General features: G+C 37.2%; 1 protein-coding gene across 5 annotated transcripts in view; it reads right to left on the bottom strand.

Annotated features, from left to right (window-relative positions):
* Nucleotides 1–22,863, bottom strand: part of ZBTB20 (zinc finger and BTB domain containing 20) — a 769,337-nt gene that overhangs the window by 276,097 nt on the left and 470,377 nt on the right. Inside the window, exon 7 of one of the 5 annotated variants that reach the window (XM_057696835.1) lies at nucleotides 22,828–22,847. The exons of 2 other annotated variants lie outside the window; for them this stretch is intronic. The gene's annotated coding sequence lies outside the window, so the exon portion shown is untranslated. Of the gene's footprint in view, nucleotides 1–1,727; nucleotides 1,914–22,827; nucleotides 22,848–22,863 lie in introns of those variants that run through there. 2 more of the 5 variants (XM_057696837.1, XM_057696833.1) reach the window with 2 other exon arrangements.

The following is a 22,863-nucleotide window of genomic DNA, read 5'->3' as shown; positions in this document are numbered from 1 at the left end:
TCTGAAAGAGCAACTAAGTAGGGACCTGATGGTAAAAGACAAATACACATTCCAACTGAAACTCCACTTCCAGAGAGAGTGTGAATTATTAACAAGGACATGGAAGGCACGCATTGGCACCAAAAGCTGGTCTGTTGACTCCTCTGCTAGTCTCATATCAGACAGCAAGCAACCACCCCCATTCATTCCTTTGACAACTTCCCAGAGCACACTCAATCAGAGTCTCTTATATTGAGGACAATACTATATTTGGGTTTAATACCATGAGGACAGTCATCTAGTTTTCCTATGTCACGATGATAAATTTCCTTGGAACCAAATAAGGATTCTCCTTGCATTCTTCTGTTCGATATCATGAATGCAGAAGAATAAAGATGAGGGTATGACAAACAATATTTTCTAAAGGTCTGGTGGGGGGAGTTACCCTAACATTTAAAAACAGCCAGTTTTTAGCAAAGTGATCTTTAGAAGAACAGAATCAACAATATTCTTTTGCTATGCATCCACTTTTCTTCCTTGCTTAGCTGGGTACGTTACATATTCTGAGCATAATGTAAATGTGCAGAAGAGAGACGCATGAAAAGTTGGTAGAGAGAAACTCCAAACAAACCATGAATCCCACTTTCACTTCCCCCTCCTATCACCCCAACTACTACCTCCCAGCCGCACTCACTCACCTATCTTCCTCCTCCCACAAGCATGTTTGCTAGGCATGTCAAGGCTGACATCCATCAGTGGCAGCATGAAACCTATGCCTGCAGGCTCCTCCTGAGCACAGACTCAAGGCTCAGCCATTGTCCATAGAGTGCTCTCAGCTGTGCATAGTAAAATCGGGCCGTTGGATTGTTTGGTAGCTTTTTAAAAAAATTGCATGGTTTTCCTTTTTAAAAACACTCGTTATTTCCTGACTGCCTCAGAGACACCAAGAATAGAATCCTTGACACATCAAATTCTGGAACCTCACCACTCACCAGGACTGTGGTTCCTGATCCAAAGAGTATCGACTGAGAATCAGCACAGTCTCTTGAGAATGTCCAGGCCTGGCTGCTAAGCTCCCTGCTCTGATTAGTTTGTGGAGTTCACAGTGTTCCAGAGTGCTGAAGCACAGAAATTAGGGAGGGGAGGTGGAAGGAAAATCACTGGAGCCTCTTACGATCTAACTTCCACTAACTGAGAGGAAATGTCTTATAAATAAACAACAGCAAGAGAAACAAAAAAAAAAAAACCATCCCATCCTGCCAGAGGAATGTACATGATTGTCTCCCGACGGAAAACTTTATACCACACCAGAATGCAGCCATGTCTCCTGAAACTACCTCCCTCAAAACAGAAAGAAAAAGAGAATCAGAAAGAAAAAGAGAACAAAAAAAGATTTTTTTTCATCTTCTTGAATTCTGTTGGGAAGTTCATGTCAGTTCCCAATAGACAAACTAAACTAAGCAGTTTCAGCAGTGTCATTGTTCTAGGATTTCTTGTGGAGCCTGCTTATTAGCAAAATTTCATTTCTGCCCAGATCACTGCTGTGCCATCCGGACATTTTCAGAAGGGAAGTTCAGGGAAGGGGTGGGGGAGGGTGCGATGGTGGAGGAGAGGAAGAAGAGAGGACAAAGGAACATTCCTGATGAACCGGAATGCCCTAGACACGGCCATGAAAGAGCCAGCCCCCGCCCGCCACCCCACTACTGCTTGTTGAGGACTTGGTGATGCAGTGTGTTTAATCTACTTACTCTTTCTGCTCGGGAGGCTGAGGTTCCTACATTTCCAGCTCATGCTGGACTGTACCGTAAGCAACAAGTGAAATGAGTTCAGTGATCTCATTCTAGTCCTTCGACTCCTGTCCACATCGCTAAGCGACTGCACAGCTTGGCACAGGCCAGGATGAGTCAGCAGTCTCTGGTCATGAGAGGCCAGGCCTGGAATAGCAGGGGGGTGGGGGGGGGTTAGGTCAGGAGCAAAATGAAGCAGAAAGGCAGTCTAGATGGCAGGGCTCAGCTCTGCAATTCACGGAGATACTGCAGGTCAAAATGAAAGAGCCTCATCAGCTCTGGGGAGGAGATTGTAGGATTGTACAAAAAGGAGCAGCAAGGGAAAAACTTAGAACAGCTGCCTACCAAACATAGCAAGAACAAATTAGAGTACCACAGACAGAAAAAGAGGGCACCGGTAGAGCCCTGGAGGAGAAAAGATGCTCATTAAGATCTCTGGAATACCTTTTTTTCCATGTGCTCCTGAATTTCATTTAAGAAACAGTGGTTACCTATATACTATCCTGGTATTTTGGCATTGCTTTCCCAATTTGGTAAGCAGCAAAACAAACAAATAAAAGCACTGCAGTAAAATAACAAGAGGGAGGCTCATGTTCCATAAAAGAATGTAATTATAAGTAAAAGCCTAATATCTCAAAGACGTGCATTTGGGTCAATAGTGTCCTTGTATAGCCTGAAATATCTGGTCACAAAATGGTTAAAGAGAAGCACTCCTTATATTAAGCTTGGATGGCAGTAGAGAAGAGCTAAGAGAAAAGAGAGACATAAGTTCAATGATGAAACACAAGGGAAATATGAGATTGTGTCTATATTTCTACTCAATGGGGTCAGCACAGACCTCCATAAGCAAGTGACACTTCTCGTCAACAGGACTTTCAAACACCTCTTTCTGTGCAGTAGTACTGTCATACAGCAAGAGGAGAGGGAAAATAAAACAGCCAAAGGAAAAAATCAGGTTCAACATGAAAAATAAATCAGTAACAGACGTTTTGTTTTGGAGGAGGGAAATCGCCTGAATGAGTCAATGGATAAAGAAGAGTGCATGAAACACACTTAGAGGAACCATTTCTAGGTAAGGAAACAGAGGTGGGGACAGAACTACCCGCAAACAGTGGTGATGGCCCCAAAATAAGGAAGAAAGCAACTTCAGGTCAGATGGGGTGCAGCAAGAACTGAAAGGAAAAGAGAATACCACCAACAGAGCAGGGAAACACTAGTAAAAGATGCCTTAACAGTGCTTTGAACAGGACTCATAAGGACCCACCATATATTCCTAATCGTTATCCCTTAAAGATGTACAGAAGTGTAAGATGTGTAAAAAAATGTAGAGTAAATGTTATTTAGTTTTCATTCCAGAGATCACCAAATCATCTCAAAGCGTCTTTGATAAATGCTTAACTTTGAGCAAATGAGCGCTCTAGCCTCAGTTTTCTTTTCTTTGAAATGGAGTATTATCACTTTGAATTATTATAAGGACAGAATCAATGTTTGTCAGTCCTACCACAGTAGTATCTATCACAGGTTGAACACTCAATAAAGTGTTATTGTTTGTATTTGATTATCATATCATCTTCATAACGGCCCAGGGAAAGAATCATTTCCACTGTCATTGCACTGGATTGAGTGGAACCAATGCGAAGACTCTAGTAAAATCAGATGAGTAACATTCCTCAGAGAACGCTGCTTTAAAAAGCTTGTTTCTCTCTGGATATGTTAAGCATTATGCTTGAACACAGAGGATGTTAAAAATCTATTATGTTAAATTCTTGATTTGGGGTATCTATATTGTCAAAGCAGCTTGGAGCTTAATAGCATTCAGTAACTAGAGACCTAAAAAAGAAAAAGAGGGATTTTTAGAAGCTTCTCCAAAAGCAACAGGATAAAAGTGCTATCGGCCTTGACCGCATGATGAGGGTTTTTTACCAAAGGGAAAACTTAGTCCAGTTGATCATCCTAGCCTAATTGATTAATTGTAGGTCTGACCATCTGGCTGATGAATGCTGACACCCAGCAGTGATTACTGTGTAACACAAATCCGGATGTGCTCTCCCCGATGCCTCCCACAATAATGGCAACGCTGAACTTAAGGTTAGTTTATTCAGGCCTCTTGGCTCAATCTCTTCATGGAACAGTGGTTGTGGCAGGGAATATTTTACTAGACCTGGTCAAGCATTATCTTCTCTTATTTCAGTTACCCATTCCTTTCCAACTCCACGCCTACCCGCTCCTGAGCCCTCTCTTGTATATAATCACTTTTCATGCAAAGCATTCCATCTGTAGTTTTCATCATACTGTCTGATTCTCTCATTTCCGGTTGCTCTATTCTGAAAAATATTCGACTGGTTTAAAAGGCCCATACTGATATTTCACAGAATAGCATCTGTGAAACAGAATCCTATTGAAACATTTTTATTGTATCTTCTTTGCTACTGGTTTACTTCAAATTATCCTGTGCTTCCAAATAAAGAAAATTATTTCATCTAACTCATGAACCTGATTATAAGGCCACATATGGTTCAAGTTCCCCATGAGGTTAATAGAATACAAGGGTTCACAGAAGATAAGTTTTGCATCTTAAACCTACATCTGATCCTTAGTTAGGGTGTCCCTAGGAGAAAATTCTTCCTGCAAGGACTCTGGAGTACATTTCAGAGCTAGAGAAAAAAGTCAGGCTCACATAAATAACAGGAATCAATAGCAACGCCACCCAGAAACCAATCAAGATAACCTGTACATGGGCGAATTCGCTAAGCAACTCATATCTGAATGCATAAATATAAACCCTGGGGAATTACAACCAAATTATTTTATTATTTTTTGTGGGAAGGCACAGGGGAGTAAACAAACATAAAATGTCTTGCAGAAAGTTGGTCAGAGTCACAAGGAAGGAGAATCATCTATTCTCCTCTCTTTTTCTCAGACTGATTTCCATCTCAGAATTCATCATTTTTCTTGCTCCCCACAGATGCTGAATTCTTCTATGTTCCGGGCTGGGTTAGTGTTAATTTTCAGTAGAGGATGGCAGTAGCATGCTGAACTACAGAGTTCCAGACTGGGAGTTGGGAAATGTTTTTGGCCTGACTGTCAGTAAACAACTATGTGTCTAGGGCAAGTCAAGTCCCTTAACTCCCCATGTCTCAGTGTCTTCATTGAAAAATGATAGGGTTGGACTGCACGAACTCCATAGTCTCTGCCAACACTAAGATTCTATGGTTCTATAGCTCATTTCCTTTTTCTCTCTGGCACCAATTGCTCAACAACTCTGCTTATAGTCATTTTTCTGCTCTCAGTTACTGATGGAAAAATATCGCCTTCATTTACTACCCTGTATTTGGTGTTTGTAACCTTTCTCTCTTTTTTTGATGCTAGATATTTTGAGTCATAAACATGAACATATCCAGATAGATGCTTTAAATTTGAAAGCATTTAAGGAGAATAGCTTTCCCATGTAGAAGCATTTAGTGCAGCTCGGCATGGAGGAAGCCAGGCATCCAAAAGTGGAGCAAAGGGGCCAATTCACAAATGAGAGGAAGCCTTTCATAATAAGAGTCTCCAGACTCTTCAATTTAGATAAAGCTACCAAGTTCCAACTACTTTTCCAATCAATCCCAGACACCCTCACAGACACTTAGGACTACAAATTTGAGGACCAGCACTGGCAGTGATGCAGTTCTTATTTCACCTCCACCATGTATTGCCAAGTAGGATTTAGGATGGCATAGTAATAAGAGCCAAGAGGACAATCTGTCATTTATTTTCCTCCAAACTTTGAAATTTCCCATTTGGGCCCTGTTTCCCAGTTTTAATTTGGTAACTGCCATTTTTCAGCATTTCTTTTAACAGGTTACTAATAATTTCTGATACAGGATCTCATATTTCATTTTGTGCTGCTAGAACTGCTGTTAATATTTCATCTGCCTTCAGTTCAGCTCTGAATAAAGGCTGCTGGGTTTTTGATACACAGTTAACACCTTGGTTCTGGGGATTTGATCACAGTGTTCACCCAGTTTGTCCACATCTTGTTAGGTAAGAGTAATAGGTTGTCTCAGAAATATCTCAGTGTGTGCTACACGTTCTAGGGATACAATACAGTTTCTTTATCTGGATCTTTGATGAAAACAACACAAACAAGTGTTCTGTGTTTGTTCTCCCAGGTAGCTGGCTATTCACTTCAGTATGAGTGTTCTGGAAGCAGAGAGCAATGATCTAGAGCCAGGGCTCAAAGGCAGATATAAGTTCAAATTCTGGCTCTGAAATGTAGTATATATACCATGTTAAGCCAGTTCCTTAACCTTCCCAAACCTCTATTTTCCTATTTGTAAAATAGGGATAATAACCTCTATTGCTATGAGTTCTCAAAAAATGATGGGTATCATTATTTCCCTAGCATTAATAATCTACATATTCACATTATAGTGTTATTATTTTGCCACAGCTTTTGGGTCCAGACTTTCGTTGTTTGCCTTATTATAGTTTACATTTTAAAAAACTCTCAGTGAAATTCAGTAAAATATTTTAAAATTGGGTCCTTAAAACCATATATACAGTTAAAAATAGTATATAGCATCATATTCTTATGTCACTTTTCAATCTAGCATCAAATTCTCAAAGCTCTTTGTTCACCTAACAGCCAGGCAGGCCTGGATAAAGCATATCATTCTAATGCTAATCCATTCCATAAAGAGATGATTGACTTCCCCTACTCCCAAACAATACAGATTATTCCAATATTTCTTGGTCATGTATCAGTCAGGGTCCAACAAGAGAGGGAACCACACAGCAACTGAATAGGAAAAGTTGAATATAAAGAATTATTAACTATAACAAGGGATTGGAGTAATGAGAGAGTAATTAATAAGAAGAGAACTGTAAATTACACAAGAATAAGCAAACATAAGGAGCAACCACAACTTCTAGGGCTGACAGAGAACGCCCAGGGAAGAGTCCCTTATGCCTCTGGTCCTTGTTGGACGAGGCACAGCCAGTGAGTGAATGAATGGCAGAGAAGCTGCTGGAGAGCTGCGTCAGGAAAACCTCCTGGAAATCTATACTCTAGGGTTCCAGGGAAGCTGTTCACGGGGAGGCTGTCTCACTTGAGGCACACTGCTACGTAAACCACCCAATGTGGGCATGTGCGCACGTGTGTGCAGGTGTGCAGTGTGGGTGCTGGGGATAGCTGTCAGCTGCTGGGCACTGGAGAGGTGACCTGTGCTTCAGCTGCTGGGTACCAGGGCAGCTGCGTGTGCTGCAGGAATCAGGCCTCGGAGAACCAGGCACACTGCAGGAGGCTGCCAAAAAATACGCAGGAGCCAGGAAGGGAAACCTCTTCCTCCTATAATGTCTGAATCCTCACTGACACGGTTATTCTCACACAGTTAGGAAAGGAAAAATATTTAAAGAACCCAGATACATTTTTGTAGGGCAGGAAAGGAAGGGTAAACTTGGATCTGAGAGGCAGTACATTGATAACTGGTAGAGATATTTGCCTACATACTTTATGAAATAACTCACTTTGGAGGTTACGGGCCAGTGTTCTTCCTTACTACACTACTTACCAGACCTGCTGTTTACCTTTACTAATATGCTGTCTTTGCATAACTAAATAAATATTGTCAGAAGTAAGGAAAATAATATTATATTAAATAAGTGGCAACACTAGTATTTGTACAATGCTGCCCACATGTTTTAATTGTTTATAATTAACAGATTAGGAAAAATGTAAAGAAATACTAAACTGTTGACTTAAATTTATGCATTAGTGATCCCGTCCAGAATTTCAACTAAGTGGGTAATCAGGAGAGTCATTACAAACAACCCACAGCTTCAAGAGTGGTAAAAATGACCTCAACTAATATTTTTCCTTTCTCTCTCATTTTCTTTTTATTGACTCTAGAACCCAAATTTGCTGTTCCCATGATTCATTTCTGGGGAGGCTGTTAACTATAGGTTGCTATTTTTCAGAAAAATATATCACATATTTAGCAGGAAATTTTTCCTATGATTCTTGTCCTATATTGTTCTACCTTCAATATTAAATTGAAAAGCATAAGTAAATGACCAGTTTAATACATTTCTCAAGGTATACAGTGATCATTCTCAGAAGTAATTTTACATATGGATGGGGAGGTATACTCAAGTACCTCCATCTGTTTTCACCCAATTGCTTAATTCCTTTAAGAAGAAGACAGAACCGTTTATTCTATAACTAGAGGTAGGGTTTAAAAACACACAAACACTTGACATTAGAAAGGGTTGTTGGTGATGAGAGGCTGAGAGCACACAAAGCACCCGTCTCACCCATTCATCTATTTATACTGATGCCTGGCTATTTCAGTACTATCTGTTCTCACTATTATGGGAAGTATCTACTTGTTTCCTTCAGTTGTGTTTTCTGAAAACCAGTGGTATTATCAAGCAAAACAAGCCCTGTTGGACTGTCTCACGATCACATTGTAGGCACTGCTGCCAGCTGCAGGCAGTTGTCTTTAGGATTTTCTTTTGTTTGTGCTGTGTGTGAAGACTGAGGATATACCTAATGACCCTGCATACATTTGATCCCCACCTCCCCAGCAAACACATACACACACCTCTCCCCTGCAATTCCAGAGTCCAAAAGGAGATGATGACAAAGGAAAATAGCAAGTCCATGTGAATCAGGAAGGCAAGTCCGTTTTATTTTAGTTTGCCCTTCTGTTCAGCTGGCTTTTCTGCTCTGACCCACTATACTTACCCTGTCGGCTGCTCTTACTAGCAACATGCCTTTTTAATCAGCCTTCCTGGGGTCTGCATTTGATTACAGCATTTGTGTTCTATTTTGATTCTTTTGTACTGTGCCCTGTGGTGTTAGCTTGAAAGGTGTTATTTATAAAATGAAATTCTATTGTATTGCCACTTGGATTCAAAGAGGACATATAATATTAATGCAGAATGTATTTAATAATATCTTGAATCTATTAAATCAATTTCTTCATGAGAACACAGAATGGGAGGGAGGCAAGGGGGTTGGTAAGCCAGGTTATAAGACTTAAGAATCACCTGAACTTTCCTTCACAAGCGTTCATGAAAGCTGGCATGAGAATCTTTCTCTTAACGTCAGGGTTTCCAGAAGGAGGAGACTACCTTTCCTCAGCCAGACCAGTGCAGTATGCACCTGTTTAAACATTCAGTCGTGAAGACCAAACATTTTCCTAGGCCTCAGATGCAAATTTTTTGACTAAGGAAACCATGAGACGAAACACGGATGTGACTTTTTTACTACCTAGGAAGATTTAGGTAAAGAAGGAAATATAATCACCTGTTTCCAAGGAGCTGCTTGTAGGGTTTGTAAAAAGAAGTCAATTCATTATGTCCCTAACTCCCTTCAAAAGCAGGCTAGGAAAATTCTAGTGATGCTAAGAACTGAGGCAGAGTTTCCAGGGTGGCATGTTTAGAATGACATTCTCACCTAGCAAAAGCATAGGTTTCTGTATGGCTGCTAGGCCTATAGTCAGATGTTAATGGATCAGATTGACGAAGGAGTCCCCAACTTTTCTTCACTTCTAATTGTAATGCAAACCGAAGGCTGGAACATTATATCACTATATCACAGCTTGCATGTCACATCTGTTGCTGTACACATTCCATTCTCTCACTATAACCCCCCCCCTTTTTTTTTCCTGGTGATACATCTGAAATCATCAATGGCTAAGCAGCTGTTTAGATAAAGAATCAGGAAGGATCAGGTGTGGAAGATAGTTTAGCAATCCAGCTCTGCAGAACTTGCTAAAAGAAACTGTCACTTACAAGGGAAGCTGGTTATGCAGTCCTGGAGTGAGGGTTCCTAGATTTTCACCTGTTCTCCCTCACTTGCTCATTTGTATAACTCCTGGAAATTTAGGGTCCAGTTTTCTAACCACTAAAATGTGAATAATTCTATTTACCCATTTCTACTTGCATTGGACTTCTTTAGGGATGAATGAGATAATGGTCTGGAATGCTCTAAATTCTCTGCAATGCAATTGCACAATATCATTAAAATGATAGTTCAGACCCCCTTTTCTTTGTTTCTCCAAATCCAGATATGAGAAACATGAACAAATGAATGAAGTTCCTCCCCTTTGGGAGTGAATCATATGCTGTCATTTGTAAGGGACCTTCCAAACATGAGGAGCTAGGATGTGTTGGGAAATATATAACTCAATCTTGAATGCATCCAGTAGTAAACTTCTTGCATGAAAAAAAATCACATTATTTATCTCTGTATCCATCTAGGTCCTACCATATTGATTTGCATTATGTAAGTACTTCATTAATATTTGTTTAATTGAACTAAAAAATGAGACCATGTAATTTCAGAGTTGAAAGTAGCTAGAGATCACGTAAGTCCAATTACCTTATTTTGCAGATGAGAAAACTGATGCCCAGGCAAATTAAATGACTTATCCAAGTGCAATATTAATAATGTTACAAGCCTTTGGAGGAGTTAAAGATCTGTCACTGGAAATATATAACTCAATCAATTAAAACAAAATAAATGTTCTTTTGTCAAAATAAAAAGTACTCTTCAGCTAAATAATCTGAAGTATTCTAATGTAACCAAGGAGGCTGAAGCCTAAAGCAATAAGTAAACTTCACTGAATGGCTATAGACCATAAGTGTGCTAGAAATGCCATTACTAAGGTTACACATTTTAATACTGTACCTATCCCCCACTCCACTGGCATATTTTTCAGGTAAAGTTAAGGTCGTGAAAACAAGATGTAATTGCAAGTTCTTGAAAATATGTGGGGTTCACAGAGGTGCAATTCAAAAATGAAATTACTTTTACTTATTATTTCAGTTTACTATTTAGCCATATTGTAGATGATAAGCCAAATTTAAATTCTAGGGTTCGGGAAACAAAATAGGACAAGACACTTTATCCTTTGTTAAATAGAAAGTGAGCAGGACTATGAGAAAGATAATTTCCCTTTAGTGGAAGTTACTCATGTGGTATTTGCAGAAACAAGTTTGTTTGACTCTGGCCTGAGTTGTCTGGTTAAATCAGTACCATAACAATAAAAGCCAGTCAAACTATCCTTTTGACCGACTTGATTTTTTTTGAACAGTATTAAATTTTTTTCTGTACTTAAATCAATCAAGATATTTAAATCCTTGATTAGAATGTAAACAATTTACAGTCAGGTATTTTAATGATCTCTGAAAAACTGCAGCAGAGGTGACTGGCATAGAACAGAAACTGAATAAAAGTAAAATGTCAATTACTGTAAAGTAGGAATCTAGGAATCTCCTATGGACTACTTCTCATTTTTCCAAAGCGCTTCTCACAGTGGAAAATCTTGAAGGTCACAGAGAATAGAACTTGGAGAAAAGGGGGACAAGTGACAGTAACAGACATGATGCTTCCAATAGTTGGAGGGCCTGTTGGAGACTATCATTTGTACATTACCACAACTTTACTCCAGAAACATAATCAGGTTTTCACAGATCAAGTTCAAATTATTAACTTGATATTTCAGCCTCTATTTCTTGCTCTACCTTGCTTAGGCATCCCAAGTTCCGGTACCACCCAACAAGTATTCTAGAGTGTAGCCAGACTATATTAGTGTCCCTTTATCTTGGTATTGCCAAGGGAGTCCTAAATTTTAAATTTTGTATTCTATTATCTCCATGATTTATTAAATCATGTCTGGACTTCTGGGTTGGACTATTATGCATTCATTTACTATGATTCAATAAGCATCTACTATGTGTGAGACACTAGAAAAATAAATAGGAATAAGCCTTACTTCCTGCCTTCAAATGCAGTGTCTACTTCCTCTATGTAGTGTATATGTTTCTGACTTGAAGCTTTTGTTCTTGTTAGCTGGAGTGTCCTATTGTCATTCTTTTATCAATCTAATTGCTTTAGTTATCTTGTAGTCCAGCTCATGTTCTATCACAGTCATAAATCATTTTCCAGTTTTTATAGTCCACATTAATATTCTTTCTTCTTCTTCTCCTTTTTTTTTTTTTTTTTTTTGACTAGTACAGCTGGAATAGATACTATTGCCTGCTCAGTATCCATTCCCCCAGTTCTTCCTACCTTCAGACTCCTATTTTGTTCAGAGTGGCAATGTGCTCGGTCCTGAACGATGAGTTATGATATTTCTAAGCCAATTATGACAAATCTGTTCCCTGATTTTCTTGCCTCCCTAGCAACCGAGGGTGGCCTTGGGACCCGGTTCTAGTCAATAAGATCTATGTGGCAATCTGCTTGAGAAGCTGGTTTCTGAGAAAGCTTTTTCTTTTCTGATAGAGGTAGAAAGTGATCCTTCTGCTTTTTTCTTTTTTCTTTGAATATGGACATTATACTTCCAGCTGCAGCAACTATTTTGTGACCATAAGGCAACAAGCACCAAAAAAAAAAAAAAAAGCAAAGAGAAACCCGGAGATGTTGGCCCTGACTTTATCACACACCAGCAGCTCTCCACCTCTGGACTTGAGAAGCACAAACCCCTATTTGTTTAAGCCATTCAAGTCAGAATTTCTGCTACCGAACACGTTTCTAACCAAGAAATAACTTTCATAAGTTGAATTATCCAAACTGTTCTTCCTAACTAGATGGTAAACATTGGTCACAGTCTTGGTATTTAATAAATATTCATTTGCTTCATATCTTGATTATATATACTAGACATTCAATAAATGTAATGAAATGCTCGCTCTGAAAACATGGGGGAAATCTGTATTAAGAAAAGAGGATTAAACCAGGTCAAAACAGAAAAATTTGAGTCTAAAAATAAGAAGTTCTATGACAACAATTTGTTACAACCTAGTTCAGTTATTAATACAACAAAAACAAACTTGTAAAAGTTTTCTAAAATTAATAGAAATATATTTTAAGTAAGAAATAAGACATTAGACTAAGCCCCAAAGGAATGGATGTTTTAAAGAAGAGATGATATAAATACGACTTCTATTAAATATAGAGAAGACAATGCAATGCAGTTCTGGCTCTGTTAAAACTAAGTGAGGAGCCAGCACTCATTACATATCACTAGCGACAAGACATTTTCTCTGTCCCTCAGGTAGGATGGCTGTGACTCAATTGCTCCACACTCCTTAGCATGCTAATTAGCATCCAAAATCTTTCACCTGACATTTGAACCCACCCATGAGGAAACTATTACGGTATAACACGTGCTTTTGGAGGAAAGGCTACATAAGTTAGGACAGAAGCTATTTTCAAGTCTTCCAAGTATTACAAATAATGGGGAACTGTTGAAGAGAGAATTAAGTAGCTTTGGGTCATTTTAGGTTAGTGACCTTAAATATAAGGTGTGATTTAATCAGAAGCCAGAGTAATCATGGCAGGAGGTGGGGAAAAAGACTCAGAGCTGCCTGGAGTTGAGGAGGACTTTGGTGGCAGCTTTCACCTCGAGCTAAAACTGCAGGATTCTGTCAGAGGCTCCACAAACAAAGCGCTGCATTATGTAACACATCTTGTATTCCTTTGTGAACTATTCCACAACAAAGTTTCATTAGTTTTTTCCCCCCAGACATTTTACCACTTCCAGGCTGCAACTTGTTGTCCAGAAGGGAAACTTTCTACCTCGAATAGAAGTTTAAGTTGCAAGAAAACTGACATTTTTCCAGGAACTAAATCAAGTTAATTTGAACTTTATACAGACTAGGAAAATACTTCTTAAGCTAGGTGGACTAAAGTAATCTCATTTGAAGAATTTCCAGATAATTCAGCAATAGTTATAAATAGTTATCAAACTCCTTCGAGCTGTCATTTTCTGGTAATGTTATTCTGTGTTAAGCGTACCACTTTTATAAAATGCTATAAAATATAGCCTTTTATAGGCAAAATTGGAAGACAGCATGTTGCATGGATGGTACATATAAATACATCCTCATAAATAGTATCTTTTTTTCAAAACAAAACTTATTTTTGTGACTGTCATGAGGATATTTTAAGATTAAATACAGTCCTACATTATCAAATTTAGTTTTAGTACATAAAAATCTGTTCTTAGCAGTTTAATGATTTTATCAATTACTAATATAATATTACATAATATTATTTTGATCAGCTGTAAAAATAATTTAACTGTTGGATAGATTTTCCCTCTTGACATTTCAAATGATGGCTTAATGCTTGTCACTTAGACGTGACTAAGGTTTACTGGGGAATACTGCTTAGAACACGTCTCTTGGTCTGAGTATCTGGGTTGTGCATAGTCAAAGTTTAGATTGGAGCCCCCAACGAGCAAATGGTATAAAAAAAGGTGGAATGTGAATCTCAGCAGGTGGCACTCTTCCTTCTGACTTGGTCTTAAATGGATGCCCCCAGACTCTGTCATCTCTTGGGCAGAGCATGAGCCTGAAGCATTCAGTCGTGCTTCCAGTGCTTAAGAACCAGCTTCACGGGAATTGGGAATCAGGGCAAGTTACAGGTCAGAAATAGGAATTTTCATTCAAAATGTGAGATCACTCTTAAACCCAGAATTATGTCCTTTAAGCTGAGTGATCGTATTTCCCTGTTTACTCAGGATAGTTTCAGTTCCAACTGTTCAGGCTCAATTTTCTCTGAAAAGTGCCTAGTTTGGATGATAAAGTATGGGGTTACCCTACATATAAGCTTTAAAAAAAGTTATTTATAACACTATTTACAGCGATAATCATTCACTTTAGGGCAAATTAAAATAGTCACTATTTGTCAACTTCTGTAAAGAGAAAGAGATGAACTAAAACTTTATTACTTTAATCCCAGTGCTTCAACCAGAGATATCTTGCCATATAAAAGCTTATTTTAAGATAAGAATATCTTATCTTAAAATGGAAAATCATATTTCTATGAATTATTTAGGTTTCCTAATCTTAGGTAGTACTGTTTTGTTTTTTTAGCCCTATTTTATACAAGAAAGTATACATGCCCCTAAACTTTGTTGTAATGAAAAAAGCACAGTACCTGAAGTAAAATTCTTTAACTCTTGGATCTGAATCCTAATTCAACTATTTGCTCAGTTGGCAAATTCAAATAACCTCTGTGAACATCATTATTATTAACCCCTTCTAAACTGCCTTTAAGGATATTTTAAAAACCATTCTGTAAAAAGTTGATGATTTCAAAATACTCACTATTATTATTTTTTTTGGGGGGGGTACACCAGGTTCAATCATCTGTTTTTATACACATCCCCGTATTCCCTCCCTTCCTTGACTCCCCCCGCCTCGAGTCCCCCCCACCCTCCCCGCCCCAGTCCTCTAAGGCATCTTCCATCCTCGAGTTGGACTCCCTTTGTTATACAGAAACTTCCCACTGACTATTTTACAGTTGGTAGTATATATATGTCTGTGCTACTCTCTCGCTTCGTCTCAGTTTCCCCTTCACCCCCCGCCCCCTCCCATACCTTGAGTTCTCCCTCACTATTATTATTTTTTTATAATAAAGACAGCTTTTGGATGGACTGTAGAAAAACTGCAGTAACTAAGACTGAGCACACATGTGGGAACAGGGGTCTTTCTCTAGAATCTCCTCCTTGTACAGCTTCATCACATTTCTAGGTGACACATGTGCATGAACAGTGATGGCCCACAAAGATCTAAGGGGGAGCAACTATGGACCTCATGCAGAGGCCAGAGAATGAAAGGCTGAAATTTCACGTACACAATTCTGGTCAAAAGTTTTGTTAGTGGTTTCATGAGTTTCTGATATAGTTAATCTTTCCTCAAAGGGAAAGGAAAGGGAAACTTGGGAGCAAGAGGAGCTGGAGTAGAAGGGCTAGTTTGTAGAACAGAACAATTTTCTCTTTGCTCCTCACATTTTAAAGGGATTCCTGTATCCCTACTGATATACTCTTCTTTCTTCTTCTTGATGATTCTCCTCTTTCTTCTCTGAAATTCTAAATTCTTTGGCCCAGAAAAAAATCTAGGTGTTCAGAGTTAATTCTCTTAGTCTGACATCAAAATTATATGGAAAGTGTTTTTTAGTTTTTCTTTTATATGAATGTAATCAAATGATTTTATTTTTTAAAAGGTCTCTGACCTTTTCCCCCAATTTTTAAAAAGACATTTCTTTCTTTTAGTAATAATAGGAACGTTCTTTTAAATTGCCCTTCATTTAAATAATTAAACAGGTAAATACACTAAATGGAGAGGTAATCCTTTAACGTATAGCATTTTTTGTCTGTTCAAATTGACTACTATGAGATTTAGGGCTCTAGTAACTAATTTGAGGCCCAAGACCTTCAGGTTTGTACAAGTTTTATCAAGCAACTCTTTAATAATTCTCTGTTTTAAATATGTACTATTTGTAAAGGTTACTGGTAGGATAAAAGGAGTGAACGGTGAGAGCCTGCAGAGGGGAGAGGAATGCCAACAAGACTGTACTTGGTACCTCTGAGCTGAGAAAGAGCACTAGAAATCTTCTCCCCATCACTTAGAAAAATCTCTCTCACACATTCCATCTATTAGAAGTTCATTTGTGTTTAACAAGCCCCTGTTTTAAAATGCAAATCTGCCTTGTGAACCTGTAAACCTCATTCACACCTTATTGTTAATTACTTTGATGTTCTAGAATCTGATCAACACTTAACTGATATTGGCAATCTAGGAATGAACAAATAGCTCAGGGTGCAAAAAAGGAAAATTTGGGTGGAGTGGGGCTGGAGGTGGTAGGGTGCATACTGATATTTTGCAGTTTTGTCCAGGAGAGTGGCAGTAGCTTGGCATACCACAAAATGAGAACTGTTCTTGATTGCCAATGCCTGGCTGAGATCAGAACAGGTCTGGACCTGAAAATTTCAGGTTTCAAATATTTAGCCATAGCAAGTTAACTGAGTTTACTCTTTCCTGGAGACCTTACTAGCTAATCCTCACTATCTCCCCAACTTGGCAACCCTGGAATCTAAGACTCATGGTTCAGCCTCCCAGGTTTGAAGCTCAACTGATAAATGAATTAAAAAAAAAAAGTGAATGCAGCCATCATTCACATTTTTGGAGACTATGGTATGTAATCCTAGAACATACTATAAGCAGTTTCAGAAGAATATAAGATGATATATGATTTCTGTATCTGTTTTAGTAGGTGCCATTCAATCTGATATCAAAGGGTTGCAAAATTTGAATTAGACTTCAGTTGACTTAAACTGAAAGTCTTGGTTAGGCAGAAATTCAAGGAAAAATATTTTATGACATAACATTATTAATCACCTCTCCTTCTATATGAAAAATAAATATGCTAAAATCATTGCTAAGAAAAGTGGTTATCTTTCCCGCCAAAATGGCTAATTTTAGTTTTTATGTGGTTGGATACATTTGTAAACTATTACATGAAAACATATGGTTGGAACATGCTTATTCCTTCATGAGTATTCTTTTGAGGCTGCAAAAATTTCCTTAGTTGTTCCATGTGTTATTTTGTGTTGATGACTTCTTGTTCTAAACAATTTTCTTCCTTTTCCATTGTTAATGAAATGAATTCTAATTAGGAAAAAAGGAGCCCTCTAATGAAAATCTCTTTCTTGTAGATGTAGGCTGGGAACTGACACAGGTCACAGGGGGAGAGCAAACATTATGTCACACATTCTTCAATCAATTGATCCTTTTGTGATTTGTTCACCTGAATGTATTTTGACAAGTAGTGAAGCAATAGTGGGAAAGGGATTATTTGTGTGGCTAATTTTCAGTTACTTATAAAGTACTACACAAGTTTTTCTTTTCATTTCTTATTATCTACACACTTTTATGACCCATAAGATCAGTGAACCACAATTTTAAGCTATGTCATCCATAAGGAAGAGTGAAAAGTCCCAAAGATATTAAAATTTCACAAAGCCTGAATTTGGAGTTTTGGTATATGATTCTCAGTTGATCTTTGAGTATAATAGTCAACTATTAAATTGGCATGGTTAAAGTGCAGCTCCTCAAATACTGTAGAAAAATTGAGAATCCCTCCAACCATTTAATTTGATTTTATACTTTATATTTTGCCTTTACCTTTCCTTATTATACTCTTCTCTTTTCCCCTACATGTATTTACTCCCATACCTTCCCAATTCTGTTTGACAGAGAGACTCTACTGTCTTGGCATATGAAAGATTCTCTATAAATACTTGTTGAATGCACAAAAAGCCACTTGGACAAATATTTTGAAGTGGAAAAACAGAAAAACTTTAAAATAAGCAAATTAACAAATCTACAGCTTTGGGGAAAAATCCATGAATAACAAAAATTATTAATTTTAAATATATTTAGGAATATATTATATAATTTTTATATATTATAATTTTAAATATATTTAGCAAGGATGAAGCCTAGAGGTTAAAAATTAAAAATTCTAGAATTAGAAAAGAAAAAAAATGATATAGTTCAACATAATTGAAAGCACATGCAGAAGGAAGCTAATACATTGTTTATTACAAAATTAAATGAAAAGACTGAAATTAGAATGCTAGTATTATTATATCAAAAGCAGAAAGTTATTTCTTTCTTCTCCAACTCCAGAGAGAAAATCAAATTCTCTAATGCCAACAAGAACAGAAGTGAGAAATGTTTGGAACTTAAGAGCTGCAGTATATCTAGTTGTTCAAGGTAAGCCAGACTGGTTTGTGTGGTACCAGTTTCCAAGTTCCCTATGATCCCTGCCTCCTGGTATTCACACCCTTGCATAGTCCTGCCTACAACCCCTATCAGGATTGACTTGTGTGACCAAAACAATGTGGTAAAAGTGATTTGTATGATTCACAATGTGAGGTTAGAAAAGCTGTTGCTGTTTCTCCTTACCCTCTTTGATCACTCACTGTGGGCAAGCCAGCCCCTGTCTTGTGAAGACACTTAAGTAGCCCTATGGCAAGGTCCATGTGGCAAGAAACTGAGACAAACGGTGAACACTGACTTCTGGGTCATGTGAGTGAGCCACCTTGGAAGTGGATCTTCTAGCCCTGTTCAAGCTTTCAGATGACTGCAACCCCTGCTGACATCTTGAATGCAGCATCGCGCAAGATGAAAGATCTGAACCAGAACCACCCCGCTAACCTGCCCCTGAATTCCCGATTATGAGAGATTCCTGAAAGACAATACATGTTTTGATTCAAGTCACTAAGGTTTTGAGGTAATTTTTTTTAAGCAATAGATAAATAACATAATGATTGTAGCTTTTTTTTTTTTTTAATATTGTACCTCTGGTATATGTAATTGGATACGTTGTAATCCTTGGTACATGATGCATACTCATTATTGGGCCATACGTGGCCTACTTTTATTCATATAGTTATTTTTAATGAATTAATAAGCACTAGCAAACTAAAGAAAGAGTTAGGAGCTTTATAAACCTATGTCTATCCATATAGTTTTCCCCATCTTACACCCTTGCCTCTTCCACACAAGATAACCATTATCTTGTATCTTAAGTTTATCATTTCTTTGTTTCCCTTTTCATGTAGTTTATCACATCTACAGGTATTCTTAAATTTATGTTTGTGTATATATATACACATATGTATATATATTATGTATGCAATATGTATATATTTTGATTTCTTTTAACTTTATGAAGTGCTATTAGGCTCTAAATAATGTTTGGAGATTTATTTTCACTTAATATTATACTGTTAAAGTTTATCCATGGTGCATATCACTGTAGTTCATTCATTTTGTGTCTAACTATTGATGTTGCCAAGGTGGTAAGTAAGACAGAAAAATAGGACTAATAAGACCTTATATTGTGGAATTATGTAGTTGTGGGTAGGCAGGATAAAGTATATTTAGGGTATAATTTAAATGAATTCACTAGCTTTAGAAATGAAAATAATAAACAGAAAATTGATATAGAAATTTTAAAAACTCTTTCCTTATGGATAATGGACACTCAATAGCATATTTTTTAAACTCTACACATTTATTGTAAATATAATACAGTTTAACACACAAACATATGAACTATGGGCCTCACAGATGTTTGTTGAATGATTATGACAAAGATTAAAGATACATAAAACTATAGTAAAAGTTCCTTGTATGAAAATAAAATGTTACTGTTCTAAAGGACCCATTGTAGAAGACTATATTGGTGAGTAAATACCAAAGATCAACTAGTCTTATCTTTAAGAATTCACATAATACATTTTTATGTAAATAATAATTATGTACAGAAATTTTCTTTACTACCATCTGCTCTCAAACACATATACCTGATCAAAGAATTCCTATATAGATTAATTAATAACTGCCTCGAACCTTTATAACTACAATCTACAGCATTACTAACAAATCTAATTAATTATCTAGCCAATGATGAGGAGGATCTCTCAACCTCACCTATCACCCTCTTCCTAATCTCTCAAAGACTATATTCCTTTGTCTTGATAGCATTATCTGGAAGCTGGACTCATTTGTTAATTCCAGAAATGTTTCAACTATATTTGTTTCAGCCAGCTGTTTCCTGATATCTTTCAGGCTAGTATCATTTTACAATGGATAGTATTGTTGAAATTTAGTTATTTTATTTTAATATTATTATTAGTTCCCCCACATTTACTCCCTCCCTCACCCTCACCCAGTGCCTCAAGGAGGGTTGTTGAGTCATAGAGATTTAACATAAGCTAAATAGACTTCTAATACAAATAGACTTTTGTTATGGAGTAGCCAAATTAATTTTATCCATTAAACTAGGATTTATCTAGCCACTTGGCTTTACAAAATAGACACAACCACTTTCTCTGACTTGACACAATCACAAAGAATGTGTATGAAGACTCTAAAGCAGGAGATATTTCATTCTTAGTTCTTCACTAAATAAATTATGTAGGATTGAGGAATAGAGGAAAACAAATTGATGAAATAGAGCCATCAACTATGGTATAAAGTCCAGAGCATGGTCAGAAAAGAATGTATAAGATTAGCAGAATTATTGAACCGATCAGAAGTACTGATAGAAGAGAGTCACCTTTTTATCCTTAGTCATTTTCCTAAGGCCTTTTATAAAAAAATAGGGCATAAACATTTTAGGAACAATTTTTTCTCAAATTCCTCAGTTTTCAAGAAATCTCTACACAAAAAAGGATTATATGAAAAGCAGAGAAGTGGGAGAACAACAGGAACCTGTGGACCAAAAAGGAGGATACCCAAGCCAGCCCTTGTCTTGATGCCCTCTCTCAGTAGGACTGCAGTGGATGGGAAGGAGTTAGGAAGACATATTTGTGGAGATGAAAAAAAAGGGGAAACCCTAGTTTAGAGTAAAAGGCATATCTTCTCTCTCTTGTATTAGAGTTAGTATTTGGAAAAGGAAGTGTCTACTTTCTTCTAATGAAACTACTTCTTCCTAATGAAAACTCCACTAGGAACATTTGCAATCGTCAAGGCACAAGGCAACGGCAATAGGAAAGAAGACCAGTTTTAAGACTTGTTTTGGAGGCTGAGTTGATAGAATGTGGTGAAAACAAGCTATATTGAACAATAAGCCAAAAAATAGAATACTCTCTTTCTTCCAGTCTATTGTATAATGGAGAGTTAGTTGACTTTTATACTGCAAATATAAAGAAAACAAACGTTTCATTCAGCCTCCTGTAATAATGCCAATCTAATTTGTTATCAAGTTTCCATTCAAGTGCTCTATTTTGTTTAGTTACAAGGGATATGATCCCCTTAAACTTTCCCAGACAGTTTGTATGTAAGTCAGTTGCTAAGGGTATTCCTAAGGGAAACTGCAAAATGTTGGAAGATAAATAACCTCAGTACAATATGCAGATTAAGTAGAGGAGAAGGCTTAAGAGTTACCTTTAGTAAGGAAAAGAAAAGACTTAGAATTCTGGGCTAGAGTTGCTAGTTAATCACTGATTGGAAAGAACTCTGGCAAGGTAGTTTTTTACATGTCTTAAGAAGGGAGGACTCTTACATTTTTCCTTGTAGGAATAAAGGTAAGAGTTATGGAGAGGAAGCTGAAGAGGAGTGCTCATCACTCCCAACCTTACAAAGTTCCTTTTCTTCCTCCCTCTACCTCTACAGCTCTTCCTTGGTAACTCAAAGACAAAGAGCCTCAGAATAAGAAGCCATAGATGGCAGCTAGGAGGTCTCAAAAGGTCTATAGTGAGGTGAAACATCTAGGAAAAGCTTTTGGCAATTTACTTAGGTTGAGTGAAAGAAGCCACATGATACGCTAGGAAAAGCATGGGTTTTGGGTCAGAGAGCCATGAATTTGAAACCAACTCCACTACTTATTATCAGCATGGCCTTGAGCAAGTTAACCAGCCTGTTTAAACCATAATTATCTCTAAGATGATGACTACCTATGTGTTATACATACTACGTAGGTACTCTGTAAGTACTAAGCACTACTCTAGTATCTCTCCAAACCACATTTGGAGTAAAGAGCTAGTAATTACGACATTTATGTGAGAGAAAGGGAAGGTGTCTAGTCCTGAGAATAGTCACTGTCTGTGACAATCACTTGACAATTGACCAGAAGGTACTTTGTTGACATCTCTTCCTTTGCTAACTGATAAAATGCTAGGGGTAGAAGAAAAAGGATTAATTTCTAATTTCCATCATTTGAAAAAAACTAAAGATCAGAACTAAGAAGACAGTACTAGATTATTTTTAAGGTTAATCCTTTAGAGATTTTTCACAAGCATATCGTGTTTAGGGTTCCCACATTATAGAACATGTTTTCCACTTATACTTTGATATGGTTGTCTATCAGAACAGTAAAAGGATGTACTTTAAGTGTAAATATTCACTAAATTTTGTGCTATGTTTTGACTAGTCGTTTTACCTGTATTATTGAATCTGTTATGACAGTCCTTCCATTATTGCCTTGGCACTCCAGTTAATAAAAATTTTACTAAGGAACTTATTAGTTAACATAATTAATATTTGTTATTTGTTACATACTAGACATTGTACTAATCACAGTCTTATTAGAATTTTAAGACCATTAATAGCTATGAACATACATTTATTGAATGCTTATTGTGCACATTTTTCTAAGCATTTTGTATACATTTTCACAGTTAATACTTTCAAAAACCTAATGAGCGAAGTATCATAAGATAAATGAGGAGACATGATAATCTTCTCTTATTAAGGAAAAACTCACCATAGCCAGTCTTCTAAGCACTGAAAGAACAGAATG

This window comes from Hippopotamus amphibius, chromosome 10 (genome assembly GCF_030028045.1).
Source record: "Hippopotamus amphibius kiboko isolate mHipAmp2 chromosome 10, mHipAmp2.hap2, whole genome shotgun sequence".
NCBI classification, from domain to species: Eukaryota; Metazoa; Chordata; class Mammalia; order Artiodactyla; family Hippopotamidae; genus Hippopotamus; species Hippopotamus amphibius.
This window is presented reverse-complemented; position numbering and strand designations above follow the sequence as displayed.